The sequence below is a fragment of the Melitaea cinxia genome, chromosome 15, assembly GCF_905220565.1.
Source record: "Melitaea cinxia chromosome 15, ilMelCinx1.1, whole genome shotgun sequence".
In the NCBI taxonomy this organism is placed as follows: Eukaryota; Metazoa; Arthropoda; class Insecta; order Lepidoptera; family Nymphalidae; genus Melitaea; species Melitaea cinxia.
In genome coordinates, this window is record NC_059408.1 from 14,632,601 (window position 1) to 14,650,762 (window position 18,162).

The window sequence follows — 18,162 nt, forward strand, 5'->3', positions numbered from 1 at the left end:
AATATTTATATAATGTTCACTATTATTATTATCATTATTATATATGATATATTTCCTTCCATATAGAGTTAATTGCTTTTAAATTATCCTTCCCAGGTGTATTTATAGGTTTAATATAAAAACAAGTTTGTTTTTTTTTGTGTTTTTCCTTTTATTTTATTTTTTCACGTTTGTTAATTTAAATTTTAAACGGATGGATAATCGTAATTGGCCTTTTTGATTATATTTCATTCTAGTTTGTTTTATAATTTTTTCTGTGCTGTGTACCATCCCTTAAAAGTAAATAAATAAATAAATAAAAATAAATTATAATATACCTATGTAAAGAAAAATTAATCGAAGAATGTATGTACGCGCCATAACTTTCACACGACTGCACCAAATTGGATTATGTATTTGTTATCAGGAAAAAGTTTGTATAAAAGGAAAAATGGAAGAAATTCGATACATTCAAGAAGTAAATAAATAAATAAAAATAAATTATAATATACCTATGTAAAGAAAAATTTATCGAAGAATGTATGAACGCGCCATAACTTTCACACGACTGCACCAAATTAGATTATGTATTTGTTATCAGGAAAAAGTTTGTATAAAAGGAAAAATTGAAGAAATTCGATATATTCAAGGTCAAAGATACAACACAAAACACAAAAAAATATATAAAGAAGTATTGTAAACAAGGTAATTTCGTTACCTAATGAAATAAAAAATATCACATGAGCGCTAATTTTTTTATACACATACTCGTAGCCCAGGCGAAGTCGTACAACAGCACCATATCACCGTTATCATCTTGGACCACACGAAGTGGTGTCGAAATTTCTAAGCCAGAGATAGCGTTGTGAAATATGGTTTTAATAAAGTGCGTCACTTGCCAGTGTCGCTAACGGTGATTGCTACCTTTTATGTTAAACTACCTTCGTTTTTGTTCTTCCGGTGTAAAAATGAATATAGCACTTAGAGCCTGTTTTACTGGTTTTTGATTTAGTTATCTGACGTATAACGGTATTAAATAGATAAACAATTTTGACGTATTTTTCTTTTTCATTTTCAAACACTACTTTATCTGTTAGATATTCGAAACTTAATACAGCCAATAAAAGATGCTCTTTTTTATATATAAAAGCCTAATAATGTTTCTTGAGGATAAAATTAATGTATTGTCTTATTCTAGATATTGGATGATGAAAGAATATTACATAATAAGAAAGTATTACTTAAAACTTTGATAAGTTAATTCACATATAACGACTAGGCCGATGGCGCGGTTTGTAGTGACCCTGCTTTCTGTTCCGCGGGTTGTGGGTTCGATTGCCGCCAGAATCTGGTTGTAACATTTGTATTTACATATTTATTAAAAAATAGATAAACAGTCGGATGTTAGCTATAACACAAGAACTAATTATAAGCAACTGCTTGCCACAGGAACAAACGACTGTTTATTATTATTATTAATATTAGACAGTGCAGTATGGACCGAACCCTGGAATAACAGCAGGATCTCTCTCTCTCTGCCAATCGCGCCAACAAACAGATAAACCCAACAAAGATAAAAATAAAATATCCCTCAGGGATAAAAGCAACCCAAGTCCTCAAGGTTTCAGAGTCCCCACGGGAAGTTTTAAAATAACTCGAGCGAACCTCATGTCCGTTATTTAATGAACCGATTGTTACTCGTACATTACGAGTGTACTAGCTATAACTCAACATCTCAAGTTGTTTTTAGTTTTATGGTTTTTAAATAAAGAGAGCGATACGTTAAACTCCATTGTTATTTATTTATGTGTGTGTGTGTGTGTGTGTGTGTGTTTATGTGTATAATACTTCGTGAATATGTTTCAATTTAACTCTGTTTGTGGACTACTTAAATAACTTTATCGACTTTGGATGGAGAAATGAAATAGAAAAGAAAATAATAAGTACATAACTATATAGATGACTCCAAGAAATACTAAGCTAAAACAATTTGTCTTACATGTATAATTGTATCATTGATCTAACGAGGTTTTAAGGAAAATAATATCTAAAACTGCTACATTACTATAGCAATTTTAACCATGAATTACGAATTAAGCTTTAACATCCCATTTTGGGTATAGGCCTCTCTCTATATGTATGAAAAGTATTGGAGCTTAATCCACCACGCTGTTCTACTGCGGGTTGGCGGATATATTCCCTACTATGAGTAATGATCACTATTAGGTATTTATGATAACGATAGAAAGAAATATTTGTACAAATAAAAATATTGATCGCGAGCGGGAATTGAACCCGCACATTGTCGGGTGTTTTAGGCGACTACGCGAAATTAATAGATTTTAGTAGTATATTAAGAACATAATAAATGGAAAAAACCTAACAGTTGACAGTTGATATTCCTTGGTGTCAAAATACATGTACAACAGATTTCCATATTACATTAATAAAATATTGATATCTTAACCTCTTGACAGAGTACTTTAATGTGATAAGAAGTAACGTTAATAACGTCTAAACGTGGAAGAGACCTGTCTAACTGATACATAACATCCGGAAACAATGCTTTGATAACTGGTGACACACTCATATGTTATAATTAGATATAATTTGTTTGTTTATCACACAAACATATACACTGCTAGCCGACCTGGCGAACATTGTACCGCCTTTTTTTTTAATATAATAATTATATATATCGAAATAAAATATAGCCTATCTTTCAAGTTGGATCAAACTGCACACGGTGTGCAAATTTGATTAAAATCGGATAAGTAGTTTAGGAGTCCATCGCGGACTAACAACGTGACGCTTAATTTATATATTTCAAGATTTTGTCAAACAATGAGAGCAGCGTTTATTGGTCGATAATAAGAATAATCGCCGCGTTTACCTTTTTTGTATTAGGGTCTTAAACAATTAATTTTTAGTTCATCTGAGTAGATTCCAGTTTTAACACTGCAATTAATTAGATTTGTAAATTTGCAACAGAAGAAATCTGCTCACCCGCGTATTTAATATCAGATATATGGTCATATCCGGGTGCTTTATTGGTATTCAGATTTTTATTATTTTAGTAACGAATAAGTAATAGGCAAAATTTACCGTTTACTGATAAAATTTATCCAGTGCTTGAAGTACTGATAAGCCAATAGAGAACTACTAGTATTGGTTTTACAGTTTGCGTATAGATATCTGATAGTGGTAGAGTTTGATAGTGGAACTGATAAAACATTAAAAACTTTTGTCTGTTAAATACCCTTGACATATCAGAAGACTACTTGACTTTATCAACAATAAAGTCAAATCAAGTAGAAACTTAAATATAAATCATTTTCAAGTTCTTCCATATAATAACGCCAATGTACAAACATTTATAGTATATGTTCATTGGTAGTCTAAGAACAATGAAGGAGTCAATTTCCAGGGTAGGTTTATGGTTCAATATAATCAAATATCATTAGGTCGCTCACAACGTAACGTGTATCTACTATTATAAAGATATCAGAAGCATTTATGATTGATTTTTTAATAATCGCCTCGTACTCAAATGACCACCACTAGGATTTATCCCTGTGTGGGGACACAAGATTAAACGCCCAGATCACATCGCTAACTGCACCCATAAAATATTAGCTATGAGCAGGAATTGAAGGGAAGAGTAAAATAATATTGAAGTTAGTTATAATAAAATAGGTATCAGTGTTCGAATTAGATTTAGATTACTGATTAAGTTGTAAATTTTTATTGTTATAAAATTAAATTAAGAATAGTATTCAAATCGGTTAATAACTTTATGAGATTTAATAGCATTTTTGAAATCAAACAATTACAACTTTCTTTTGTACCCCAAGTCAAGTTACAATCACAGGTATATGAGAAGCTTTACTTCAATGGCCGGATTCAATTAGCCCATTGTTTTGTTATGCGTCAACACAATGCCAAGTATTGTATTGTAGCTAGACCCAACAAGGTTAGTCAATTGAGTAATTCGACACTTAAAACGTGATCACTAAGTTTTTTGGCAACGAAATTGAATCTTTGTAGAAGGTGACCTTAGAGGAAAAAAATCGTTGATGTTTTGCATTTTCTGTTACGATATTTAAAAATGATTGTTGAATTAAACTTCAATGTTTAGTGTTAAGTGCTAATTAAATTAAACCTGTAAAGAAATTCACAAGCCTTACCTTTTTAAGTAGTTTGTAAGTACTAGTACTTAAAAAGGTAAGGTTTATGATTTTAAATACATTTTAGGAAACTATGAATACATATTTTATTGTGATAAATAACTAATTTACACAAATACCCAAACCACACCAAAGTTGTGTAAATCCTCTCAACCAGCACAGAATCATCGTAAACATCCAGTATTAAGACAGACAGTGTTCATCCAGATAAATTAAGACAGTTTCAAAGTTGAAAACTTAGCTGACGAACTAAATCCAAGTTTATTTCTAGACAAGGAAACGTTGACTCAAGTCTCAGGCGAATGACTACCAGCCTCGATTTAGACAAAACAGAATGATCTGCGTACACCACTCTCTGCTCAATAACTAGATTTTATATTGTATTGTGGATCTAATTTCTATATCGTTAAAGTCGGATTTATTCTGTCTTCTTTAAGATCAGAGCCCTCTTAAAATTCCTTAAGCGATGATCGTTTTATTTTGTCTGTTATGTTGTATTAATAAGACTATTAGGATCGAAGATGAAACATTTTATTTCAAACTATGCTGTTGTAAATATTAATATTGAATCCGAATTGGAATCCGGAACTTTCTGGCAGTGAGTGTAGTTGTCATTTACAACAGAAAATTAATTTTTTTTTTTTTGTTTTTTTTTGTCTTTATTTCTTTATTTTATTTAGGGACTTTTATCCATTAGTACATGTTAGTCCCATCGCAACCTTATACTAACTATACAATCAGATGAGACTTATGAGCCTGAATAGTATTATGGCCTCATTAGAAGTTGGGCGCTCGAGTATACCATGGAACATTCTAGTATCCAATCTATTCAAATTCCTAAGTCTAATAATGGCTTTTCTGGCAGATTGAAATCGTATACATTCAATTTGCAAATGATCATCTTCAATAACCTGACACGTCTCACATTTGGGAGAGCTAGAATTTTCATTAAAAATTTAAATTTATTTAAAAGGATGTGTCCTGACCCCAATCTGTGACCAAAATTAATAATTGACAAGTATTCGTAAGTAAATTAGTTTTAAAAATATTTTACTTAGGTAAGTCTAGTTAAAGTTTCAATAGTATACAAGCGATGTAGGGAAATATCGTGAAGATATTCGATTGGCACGATAGAAATTCCGGCACATACGTTTCCAATCAGCTGTGCAACAGCGTAACGCATAGAATCAATCGATCTTCCTAATAAGACACTCTTGCGAGGATAAAAATGTTACCAGTAGTGAGATATTTATAGGGCACTAGCATCTTGAGATTTCACCCATAATTTGTAATCTCATGAGAATATTGGAATAAGAAAAGCTATGTGTTATTCTGGATATCTACGAACTAATCGTTACAATTGATAGGGTAAATGTAGTCAGGTGTTTATGTGACAAAGTAACTTCTAGAAAAAAAAAGTAATATAAAACACTAAACAGAGCTGGACAATCTTCCAAATGCATTTGTCTTGTTCAGTATTAAGTCCGACCGCTCCGACCCGTCTGTGTCGGAACTTCCTAGACAATAAATTAGTCCAACTTCGCCTTACTAAATTAATATATTAGCGGAAACGGATTCTAAAATGAAAATTTAGATTATTGCGATAACAAACCGTATATTTGAGTTTATAGCTGTAACTTTATTGAACTATTTTTTAAAGTTAGTTTCCTAAATGTATTCGTGTACTATATTAATTTCATGTCCTGATAAGGAAATAAATCTACTTCAATTTTGTGAATTGTCTTTGAAAATTGGATGTACGACTTGTGAGAAAATTCTACATCTTTAAATTCAGAGCACATTTGCTAATCAGTTTTGTACCAATTTCATCTCATTAAGACCTTTTCATTTTAAATTTACAACTAATGTTATCCAGAATACAAAACACTACATATAATTCAACGTTTTGATAAATAATCGTACTCAAATTCTCATTATCCGGTAATCACTTTATAATTGTCTGTCAGCGTTCACAAATCTGACACTAAAAATTTCTGCAAGAAGTCGATATAACTAAGACGCGATTGAGATAAAAAATTCTCTGTAACGAATGTTAAAAAGATCATTAAAAACGTTCATTTGTAACCACAAATTTTCTAAAATACACTTAACGATTCCAGAAGGAATCTTCAAAGAAAATTTCCCGTAATACCGGTACATTAAGTAAGATAAAAAGAATAGAGACGTTCAGTAACTCGATCGCTGAGGGAATGAGGTTCACCAAATGTCGCCTATAAAGAATTTCCGGTCGATTGGTGTCAGTATCGCGAGGAGCAGGCGGCTGACGACTTGAGATAGGAACTGCACTTACTGGTTTGTTACGTGTTATGTATAACATATTTAGGTCTTTTAGGGTTTCAATATGGAGCATACGAGTACAGCATCTTATGATATCATTCGTTTTTACTTTGAAATCTGTCTGTAAATTTTTTGATTGATCGAATTTATTAGGGCGTGTTCAAACGACTGCTGATAAGGGTATATGACTGTTATATAAATATTATGTAACATAAATTTTACTAAATTGTTATTTCCTTTTAAGATAAAAATTTAATCATAAGACGATCTTAACTTTTATATACTTTTTGGTTTTGTAAATCAGTTAAAGCATAATTGTTTAAAATCATAATGATTATTATTGTACTAAAACTACAGTTCTAGTAATTATTGTATTGAAAAATTATTCAGGGTACCGAACTAACTGTTTTCATTTTGTAATATTTTTTTATTAAGGGAATACTAATCATAAAATAAACCATATTTAGAAGCTACGTCGCAATACAAAGGAACAAAATTTCAATTATAAATAATAAACAAGAGTGTTTCAATCTAATTTACGATCACAATTTTCAATTTTAAAAGCCGTTATTAATTACGGTACCTAATTCTCGATCCAGTTTTTATGTTCAACATTTCAACGATACAATATCGCTGTTCAAATGACAAAACTCCGGGCCTTATGTGGCCTAAAAATACCTTTTTAAGCGTGACCGAAGTTAAACAAAAGCGCTGACTTTTAAAGCGAACGCGAAAATCCCATAGAACTTTTCCTATTGTACCTTTGTAAATTTCGAACGTAAATTACGTTAATTGTTGACCTTTTTCAGACGAATGAATATTTTATTTGTGTAACCTGTTATGATTTCAATACAAAAGGAAATAATGGCGAACGACCTTCTTAATTTCCTACTTTTGTAGAAATAACAAAACCGACACGGTGGCGGTGCTGTGATTTATTGGGAGACACATTTAATGGTTACGTTGCTTGGAGGCTTTGTTTTTGTTTCTTTATTTTGCGATCGTCATTAAAAAGACGCCTTGGTGGTAGTTGCTTATTACGCATAGTTTATATCTATGCCAATATTATTCTTAGACATTGGAAACTGTTCTCTGGTGATGATTTTCCAAATGTGTGCTATTTTTTTATAAAAATTATTATATACTGTTTGTTTCCATTAAAAACTAAAAAAAAAAAACTATGAAGCTGAAGTTTATTTTTTTAATTTCAACGTTCTATCTTGAGAATTAATTGGTCGAATTGAAAAATTCTTTTTTCATTGGACTGTCCATTTTCTAAGCAAGGCTACTGGCTACTTTTATTTCTCAAATTATGGCATCTGTAATAGGATAATTATTTTTATTCAACAAGTTAGCTAACATAGCTATGCTATCGAAATTTTATAAGCTCCCAAAATTATTTCAAACATGCGCTCAGTTACAGATTTATTTTACTAATTCTTATAATCACTTCTAGTTATTCAATTGGTATAGTGAATGAATTCTAACGTTGCATTACAGGAAAGATCCTATTACACTCAGTATCAGATCATCGAGTGTTAAACATAAATGGTATTTTCGTATCGGTTGAGAAGGCGCTAAGTTGAGCGTTATTAAACATATGATATCCTGCATCCTATGGTTGATTTCACATGGCTAAGGTCAAGGATATGTATGTATATAGGGTAATTTATAAATGTATTCTTTGTTTATTGAGATTCTGTTACTTCTAGTACGGTTCAATGATACACGAGGAATATTTATAGTACCGTAGCACTTGTTATACCTGATTTCTATATCATTTTATTTACTTGTTAACTCAAGCTTGTCATTTATGCTTCTAGATCTAGATACAGTCTTTAGTTTTTTTTTTTTCATTTGAATTAAATTGTGTAAATCATTATTTTTAAGCTTTTAATTGATTGAATTTTAATTTTGATTGAATTGTAATTGTTATTTAAATTTAGTATTGATTGAATTTTGATTTTAGTTTTAATTTTGATTGAATTTTTGTTTTGTTTTTAATTTTATTTTCATTTTAGATAGAATTTTAGTATTGATTTTATTTTTAATGTTAATTATTATAACTTTGGTTGAATTTTAGTATTTATTTTAATTTCAATTTTAATTATCGTATAATATTGATTGAATTTTAGTATTGAATTCGGTGATGATTTTAATTTTGGGTATTAATTGAATTTTAGTATATTGATGTTGATTTTAATTTTAGTGTTGTCTGATTGGATTTTGATTTAGTATAATTTGTTTTGTCACAATTATTGAAACTAACATAGTTAAGGAAAAAAAATGTAAATAACTCTGGGAACTGAACAATCATTTCTTTTTGTTAAATTCCACGCGGACGAAGTCGCGGGCACGGCTAGTTTTAAATAATTTTAGTAATAAAAATAACCATATCAATCAAAAAAAATTTTATATACTGCTGTCTTGTGATACTATTTCTTTCTACCGCAGGTATACACAAAGATATTTCTTCTACCTAAATATGTCCGTTTTTGCATTTAAAATTGTGATTTAATACTATATTTGATCTTTGAGTGCTATAAATAATACAATGACGTTTCTATATGTGACATTTCACTGCTGGTCGTAGACCTCTTTCTACATATAGGAAATACCATAATTAAAAAAAAATTCAAGAGGTGACTTTAATGTTACTGTAAAATTTTTGCCATTTACATGTATTTGCTAGTATGTGTCTACACGCGAACGTTTTAAATGAAATTCCAGTAAACAAATAGCGACTCTCACTTTCATACTGATGAAACAGTCCTAGGTCCGAGTTATATCTAGGTCACGATTTACATGACACAAGCTCGGACTGGAAGGTAAAACAATAACGTGCTCTGCTCCATATAGACGGTGTATGGACATTTGCATAACAAAGATAGCTTTCATATTCTAACGTTCTAAGAGAAAACTGCATTGAAATACTTGTGTATGTTCAGGAACTAATATACATCTTAGATTAAAGCGCAGTTATTGTCTTTGTTTTATACGACTAGGTCGGCAACAAGCGTACGGCTCACCTGATGGTAAGCGATTACGGTAGCCTATATAGACGCCTGCAATACCAGAAGCATTGTAAGCACGTTGCCGACCCTACCCCTAATTTCCTATGAGCTCTGGTCGCCTTACTCACCACAGGCACACAACATTGCTTGAAAGCAGTATTATTTAGCTGTTATCTTCTGTAAGGTCGAGGTAATTCCACAGTTGGGCTGTTCCATATTATGAGCAGGATATTTCCTGTTGTGCTCAGGTGTCTATTCTCCTTAAAAAAATAATAATGACTCATCGTTGTCGTTCAACTAAACTGAGCGAAGCCCCTTGACCAAGGGCTTACTGCAGTCGGTAAAATGGATCAGCTGAAGTAATCTCTTCACTACAACTACACAGACAGGTGCAGTTCTGGGTAAAAGTGCAATGCGAAGCGAAAGGATGCGCTATGTAGTGTTCCAGCATTGGTTGCCAACGTTGGCTAAGGTACAAAAATAACAAATGAGTAATTTAAAAAAAAATGCTGTTTATCAAATCCAATGACTGCATTACTCATTTGAAATTTGAAAATAAAATAATTCATTATTCGAGGTCATTTTTATCACGTAAAAATCGAATAAAATTTTTCTTTTACTAGAATTATTAGGATCGTCTAACAACTTAAGATTACTATTCAAAATGCAAATAAACTAGAAATTAATTTATAGATTTATTATAAATAAAAGGCAGTGATAACATTGGCGTATTTGAAAATACACTTATAAGAGTTATTCAATAAAATTTAATAGAACTTGAGACAGAACTTTTATTACTCCGGAAAGTTACGACTTTCAGGGCATATCGAAATTTAATTTTCCTATTTTATTAGATTCCTACGATATTATTGATGTTTATTAGAAATATATATATATTTACTGGAATCTAAAATAATGAGTAAATATATATATTTTTTACATACGAGTATATTTAAGTTGTAGGTGTCGTTAAAGACTGAATTTTTAAACCCAGTATTATCATATTTCATCAGAATGACGTGTTTTACAAATTATACATACACGTATATACTAGCGACCTCTGTCTGTCTATATTTGTTCACACGATAAGTAATAACTAACATCCCATATACTAAAACCTCTGAAACACGCATAGTATTCAAGTATTATTTCAATCGGTTCAGTAGTATTTGAAGAATAACCGAAGAAATCGGCTTTCCCTTTATTAGTATAGAAGAAGATAGATATATATAAAGAGATCTACTTATACTTATATTTTCGCACGGCTATGATATCAAATCCATAAAAAACAAGTACTACTCAAAATGTCCGCGCAGGTAAGATCAAGTGCTTGAGTGAACTTTTAAAGAGTTTTTGAACAAGACAATGCCTTAACAGTAAAAGGTGCTTAAGGTTTATAGTAACCGTTACAATGTAAGAAATCAATAGTAAATGAATTAGGGTTGTGCATGGTTGTGTGTAATATTTTGATGTATGGGTGATGAATAAAAACAGTAGAGCCTAGCTGTGCCTGCGACTTCGTCCGTGTTTTGGGTATGTAGCATTTTTTTTTTATTTATGAACCAATAGACATTAAATGAAGACTAACAAGTACTTCTACAAGACAAACTTAAACCTAATAAAAATAATTTCAACTCCTTTAATATAAACGATAACACATACATATAACTGTCGAAAACATTGAGAACATCTGCTGGAAATGGTTTTTCCTTTTACAAGATATCGTTTGATCTAATGCCCACAGTTATGGGCAACCGCTCGGGTTTAGTGGTCGGTTTAATATATCAAAGGACGCATTGTAGCCGTATGAAAGGTAGTACAAAGGTTTTGAAGGGAATTTTTAATGGGAATACGTTTGATATAATAAGCTCTGTTCTTTAATGATTTATTTTTGAATTGGGGATTTTAGTTTTAATTCTTTCTCATGTGCTTGATTTTTTTTTTCTGTGTGTGAATTATTTACATATGACAACAATGAGACAAGAATTTATAAATTTTAAATTACGTCATTAATATTTTTCATAAGAGTGTGGGTCTCCCCACCGTGTCTCGAAGAGCAAGTTAAGCTATCGGTCCCAGTTGTTATCATGTTCGAATAATATATGTATTTAGTAATACTTGTACATTTAAACAAAATATATTAATAAAATAAAATAAATTTAAATATTTTTAAAGCTTATTTGAATAAAGTAATTAGTGATTTAGTTTCACTATTGATTTTGTAGACAAAGGCAAAATGTGTTTTGGGGTTATAAAGGGGTTTAATTCTGAAGTAATATAATACTGTTTAGGCTGTCACTCATAAGAAGATTTTTATTATACATATTTTAAATTAAAAGTTTTATTATACAAAGTTGCAACACAGGAAATTAGTTTTTTACAACTGGTAACACTGTTCCTGCCCAGGCGTCACTTTACTTGCAAGAGAAAATCGAAGCAACAAAATGGAGGTCGAAATAATCTAGCAGTAATTAAACAAATTATTCATATTCATGTAAGCGCAAACAATTTTTGGCGACCGTGTAATTACGAATCTAATTTGAGTATAGCACGGCTTCATGCATTTTTGTGGTTAAATATAATAAAAAATTCCATTTAATTACGTTTGTTTGATCATAGACAATTCAAACACACTCCGTTCCTGACACTTAACTAAATATAGCGAAGTTTACCGAGTGTCGGTAAACGAAACGTAAACAGTTGCGTTTTAATGTTTTCGTTAGATGAAGCGTCAAAAAGTTCACTTAACAGAGAAAAAAATGTTTAAAACTTAAGACTGACTTACTTCAAAATATGAAATGAACTTTATGGTATAAGGAATTAAGTCGAAAATTCAAAAAATGGGGGTAGTTTCCCTATAAGGATATGTTTTAAAATGTTTATGACGATTTATTCTTTATTGCTTGGTGGTTACAGTTGAAAATTGTCTGTGCGTGTTGCCACGTGTGGCATCGCGTCTTGGAAGTTATTTAAAAATTCAATTGTTTATTGAACTTGTAACACCTAATTATCGTTTAAGGATATTGTTGATGTTACAGATCGAAAAGATAAGGACAGAAATAACAAACAGATGGGATTTTGTTATTTAAATTTAAAGACTGATACAACCAAAGAGAACCAATACCAACGTATTCATTTTACTTATTTACTTTTTATTACTATAAAAAACTTAGCTTGCAATAACAATTGTACATTCAAACACGGACAATAAGCAAATCCAACTTCAATTACATCGACAAGTAATACAACGTAGGTGGCCGAAAAAATAGTCAAGTAAATACGCATGATTAAATATTACTAAAACAGTATTTACCAGATCTCGATAAAATTTTAATGCGATCACATGACAATGATCAGCTTTCGATTAAAAACGGTACGCACAGTAAAAAGCTATGAGGTTAATACGAGGAAAAAATAGACAAGTAAATATGCATTATTAGATATAACTCGAAAAGCTCTCGTTAGATCTGGATTAAATTTAAACGGGACCCTAAGCACCTCCTTTCTTCCTTCAGCAAAAAGTTTTGAGATAAAACACGTAAAAATAAAATCGAATTAAGATAGTATTCATTTTTTGGAGTCGGTTAAAAAAATACTAAATAATTTTTACTTCTTACGATAATTGATATAACAAGAAAAATATCTGACAAGCATTATATATTCTATATCGAAAAATTACACTTTACAAGGGTCGACTTCACCGATTGTATATAACCCATGTCTTGAGTTTCAACTATTATAACTCAATATTAAACTACAAGTAAGCTTATTTGCAAACATATCTACAAAACATTTTTATTTCCTTACGTCATTGTAATTAAGTTCATGTTTATAAACATTATGTTACAGAAGTAACCCAATTGCATACGCTATTGGCATAATATTAAAAAGTTTACATAAGCTTTTCACCTTGAAAAATCGTGTTTAGTATGATAATAACGCTCGAGGTTGCGCGCGCGCCGAGAAAGGTAAAACTTTATTTGACATTAATTCGACAACATTTTGAATATTTTATTGTATTGTTCTTGCTTTAGGGCTTTATACCTTCAATATGCAGTAAGGCTTTATAAGTTTTAATTTCAATCATATTTAACACGTTAAAGGCCGGCTTGATTTTTTAGTATTTTAGTTTTTCTGGTTTTTTTTTTACGCAGACGAAATCTTCAAAAAGATGCCCGGCTCTTGGGGTAGAAACGGGTTATGTGGGATTCTTACCCACTAAATCCTCTGCGATGGCCGTCGTCGAAACAAAATTTTTCCGTTGGTGCCGCGGGGGACACCATATGACCACGAGCCAGAGTCAACTTAAAAAATATGACTTAGAAAAATATCATATGTCATAAGATCTTTAAGAATGGGTATGGTAGTGCAGCAAAAACTTATGATAATTTTTTTTGTAAATAAGGATTTTTAAACTGGCTCCATGAACTAAACAAGTGAGGCCCAACTGGTGTTCCCCAAATTGTAAATTAGTCTTGCACCTAGTATCAAAATTTTAAGTATTGTTACCGGTAAGATCTATAAAAATAAACAAATTATAGTAATATGTAAACATATATATAAACATATAAAAAATTATTAAATAGATTAATATAAATTTAAGTCCCTTTGTGTGTAAGATAGAATAAAACTGTATTAATAAAAACGTAGTAAAATTTAAAAAAGTTTGTAGTGGAGATGATGAACATCACCAAGACAAAATTCATATTGTACTAAAACAAAAAGCAAAAATTAACAGCCCTGTAAAACTAAAATCATTTAAAAACTAAACTGTGTACAATTATTTACCCGAATTTAATGAAATTAAATAGTAAGTAGCCAAGCAAAAGTAGGTCAAACAGTAGTGGGGAACCCACCCCGAGTGAGAAAGAGATGAATGAAAGAAAGAACAAGTATGCGGCATGAAAGTACGAGAGGCATGAAAGCGAGAACTGCAATGAAAGAGTAAATAGCAGAAAACGCGCTCCGACCACTATATCGGAGATATAGACAAAAAAAAAAAAAAAAAACTGGTGTTCCCCATGGCGTTCAACGTGTCAATAAGATATTTGTACATTTAAAGCTCATTACAGAAGTTTAATACAAAATTGATTCCAACGTTAAAACTAAGATAAAATTACTCTTACGAAATATTAAGTTTATTTTTCATTTTATCACAATTGCGCTTATGAGTCCCGCGGTAACATCATTTCTCACCACCATGGGTAGATTGGTTTTTTGGGTTGAATTATGTTTTTTTTTAAATGCAATAAAGAATATATATAAATTAAATAAATTACAATTATGTAAATATCTTTAATAAACATAAACTAATAAAGATAAACAATAGGTGTACAGGATAAATAATAGGTTATTTTTATTTAGATTTCCGCTAACAATAAACATTTGCTTAATAATATAGAAAAGAATTCCATTTAATTATGACAAGTTTAGACAAAGGACAGTTACATCGCGTCCAGTTATTTTAACTCTTATAATGTAATCTCGAATCTTATTCACTACGTCCTGCGTGTACCAGTTTTGTCAACAGGTGCGCGCTGTTCTGCTTGCATCTGCTCGACAGTTTTATTACTGTTTTAATCATCATTAAAAATAATGTACTTTTTTTCTTTTTAAGACATTGCGGGAAGGAGACTGATTATAATCGATTTTTAATATTTAGTTATGGTTAATTATTTTTAACGTATGTACTCGTACATATGCCCTTATCGTTTTAAATTATCTGCTGTGGTTATAAGAAATCTACATTTATTATTATATAAATATAACTAGCGGACCCCGCAAGGGCTGTTTTAGTATATATGTTATTAACTTAGGGGTATGAAAAATAGATGTTGGCCGATTCTCAAAACTACCCGATATGCAGACAAAATTTCATAAAAATCGGTTCAGATGTTTCGGAGGAGTATTATAACTAACATGTGACACGAGAGTTTTATGTATAAGATAACTAGCTGACCCCGCAAACTTTTCTTTGCCATATATGTTATTAATCCGCTTAATCCCCCCCCCCTATAACTTAGGGGTATGAAAAATAGATGTTGGCCGATTCTAAGACCTACCCGATATGCCCACAAAATTTTATTAAAATCGGTCGAGCCGTTTCGGAGGAGTTCATTGTTTAAACATTGAAAAAAAAAAACACCATGACACGAGAATTTCATATATTAGAAAAGAAGATAAACAATTTTATGTATTAGAAAAGAAGATAAACGATTATGTATGTAGAAACAAAATCGAGTGTACTTTAGACCACACGAATGAAGTAAAACTTACGAAACGTAATTCTCCCTCTTTCTATCTTCACTAACTTATATTCGTCTCGCCCGATCACACTTTTCGTAACCCTCTTGTCGCGCATTCACCAGATTACTCTTCAAGTCAAGAGTGCGTAAAGAATATATACTCCAAAAATTAGCTATACCAGTCGGCTGTTACCTATAACACAAGCATTAAGTTACTTACTTTAGGAACAGACGACCGTGTTGTGTATGTTGTAAATATTTATTTATTATTATTATTGAAACAACCGTGTGCCGAACTTGTGACAGACTAAATCATCTTTATTAAAAAACATTACTTAAAGTTATACATAGGTGGCGCCACTTGTATCAATTTATAATTTTTTTGTTATCTATACTATACCAATTATTAAAAAAAACACGTTTACCAGTCGGCTATATACTATCACACAGGCATTAAGTTGTTTTAGGTACTTTGACGATCATTATGTTAAACATATAGTACAGGAATACGTATCTTCAAATGGAAAGTAAATATTTAAACTTGTCGCGGTTTTTATCGAATTAATTAAAATGTTCTGTGCGTGTATTGATAAAGAACCAGTACTCTTTAATTGAAGACGAGCAACAACTTTATATAAAAATTGAGTTGTCGAAGCATTTCTTATTATTCCGTTCACTTGTGGTATATTAATGCAAGATATTTTTAAACGAAATTTAAGGGACGAGTTATATGTGCAGGTGTTGTTGTATCTTACGCGCTTGGTGCGTTGTGCGTCTTCAAGGTTTCTAGGTTCATTTGCGTAATTAATTTTTATGAAAGTTACCCACTGAAAATAAAAAGTAATTTTACTTTCTACTTTTTTTAAAGCAAGTGTATTTGTATTATTTTAATGCCCTGGTTTTTAAAAGGATGTAGGTATTTGATACGTAAATTTGAATTATTTATCTGTATCAAACTATTCTGAATTCTTATATCTTACATCATTGCTAAACGGAATTTTCATTCCGTGTGTACGAGTATACAACTTTCCATTAACTATGTATTTCCTATTACCTCATAATAATATTAAATACAGCAAAATTACGTTAGAAAAGTTCTCTTAAAACTCTGCTTGAACAGAATAAAATTATGCATAAACTAAAATTTACTCAGTTTAATAGGACTCAGAATGATATTTTACAATTTTTCTCTGATAGCAATTTTTGTTTGAAAAATACAATTTATTAATGAATTTGAAAATAGTCCCTAAAAATAACTGAATTATTATCATGAAAGTAATAATTATTGTAGCTATACACGAACCTTCGTTTGCCATGACCCATTTTTTAGCTTATAACTTTCTGAACCGTTTCGAAATAAAAAGTACACAATATCCTAATTCATATAGACAAAACGACAGAACGACAGACCGACATACCACATGAAATAATTGAATCACAGTTTTGTCTTCAGCATCATTTCAAAGTACACTCAAAAATAAAGATACAGAATAAATAAATAAATAAAGGTAAGAATATAAAATTTAAATTACAGAATTAACCTGTTTCAATTTCATTATAAGTCTGTGAAGATAAAAGAATTTGTCGAACGGAACACCGAACTGTATTAACACTCGGAAAACAAAGTTCAAACAAAAGTATCTTGCGTTTGTTGCTTCAAGCCATTTTAGACCGTATTGTTATTATATTAGAGTGAAAGAAGAGAACTTCATCTTGTTAGCGACTTGCTTAGTTTCACTTGAGTTTGTTATTTCGACGTCCCTTTTTAAAACTCGTGTTCTTAGATAATACTAGCCGAGTTCCGTGGCTTAGTTCGCGTAATCCACCAACCCCTATTGGAGGATCCTTCTCCTACAAGAGGAAAGAGGCTATGCCCAGCAGTGGGATATATTACAGGCTGAAGCGAAGCGACATAAAAGTTAAGAAAATACCTATAATACATTACAAATATACAAAAAAAATGTACGTCGTAATCACGACTTATTGTTTTCATAAGCTTTAGGTAGTGAAGGTTATAACCTCGACTATTCAACATACAAAAAGAAACATCGGAGTAATCTTGCAAGGCATTGTAGTTTTCTATACACATCTTTCATCTCTTAATACAGCTTAAAAGCTCGCTTGGAAACGAATCAGAGCATGAAGTTGGCTCTTAAATCTAGTTCAAATCTAAAAGGAATGTTTCGTATAGTTTTGGTTGCTATGCTTGTAATGTTTGAATATGGGTATTGCTAGGACGGTAGTTTGATTCTTTCTTAGAACAAAATAGTTTACTAGAGTATTAAGCAATCAACATCCGCATTCGGCCTCAAACATCCCACTGCTAGGCACAGACCTCTTTCCCATTTAGGAGAACTGTCGCTGCGGGTTGGCTGATATGTTCACTACCATGAGTAACGATCGCAATCAGGTATTTTATGATAACAACTAGGACCGACG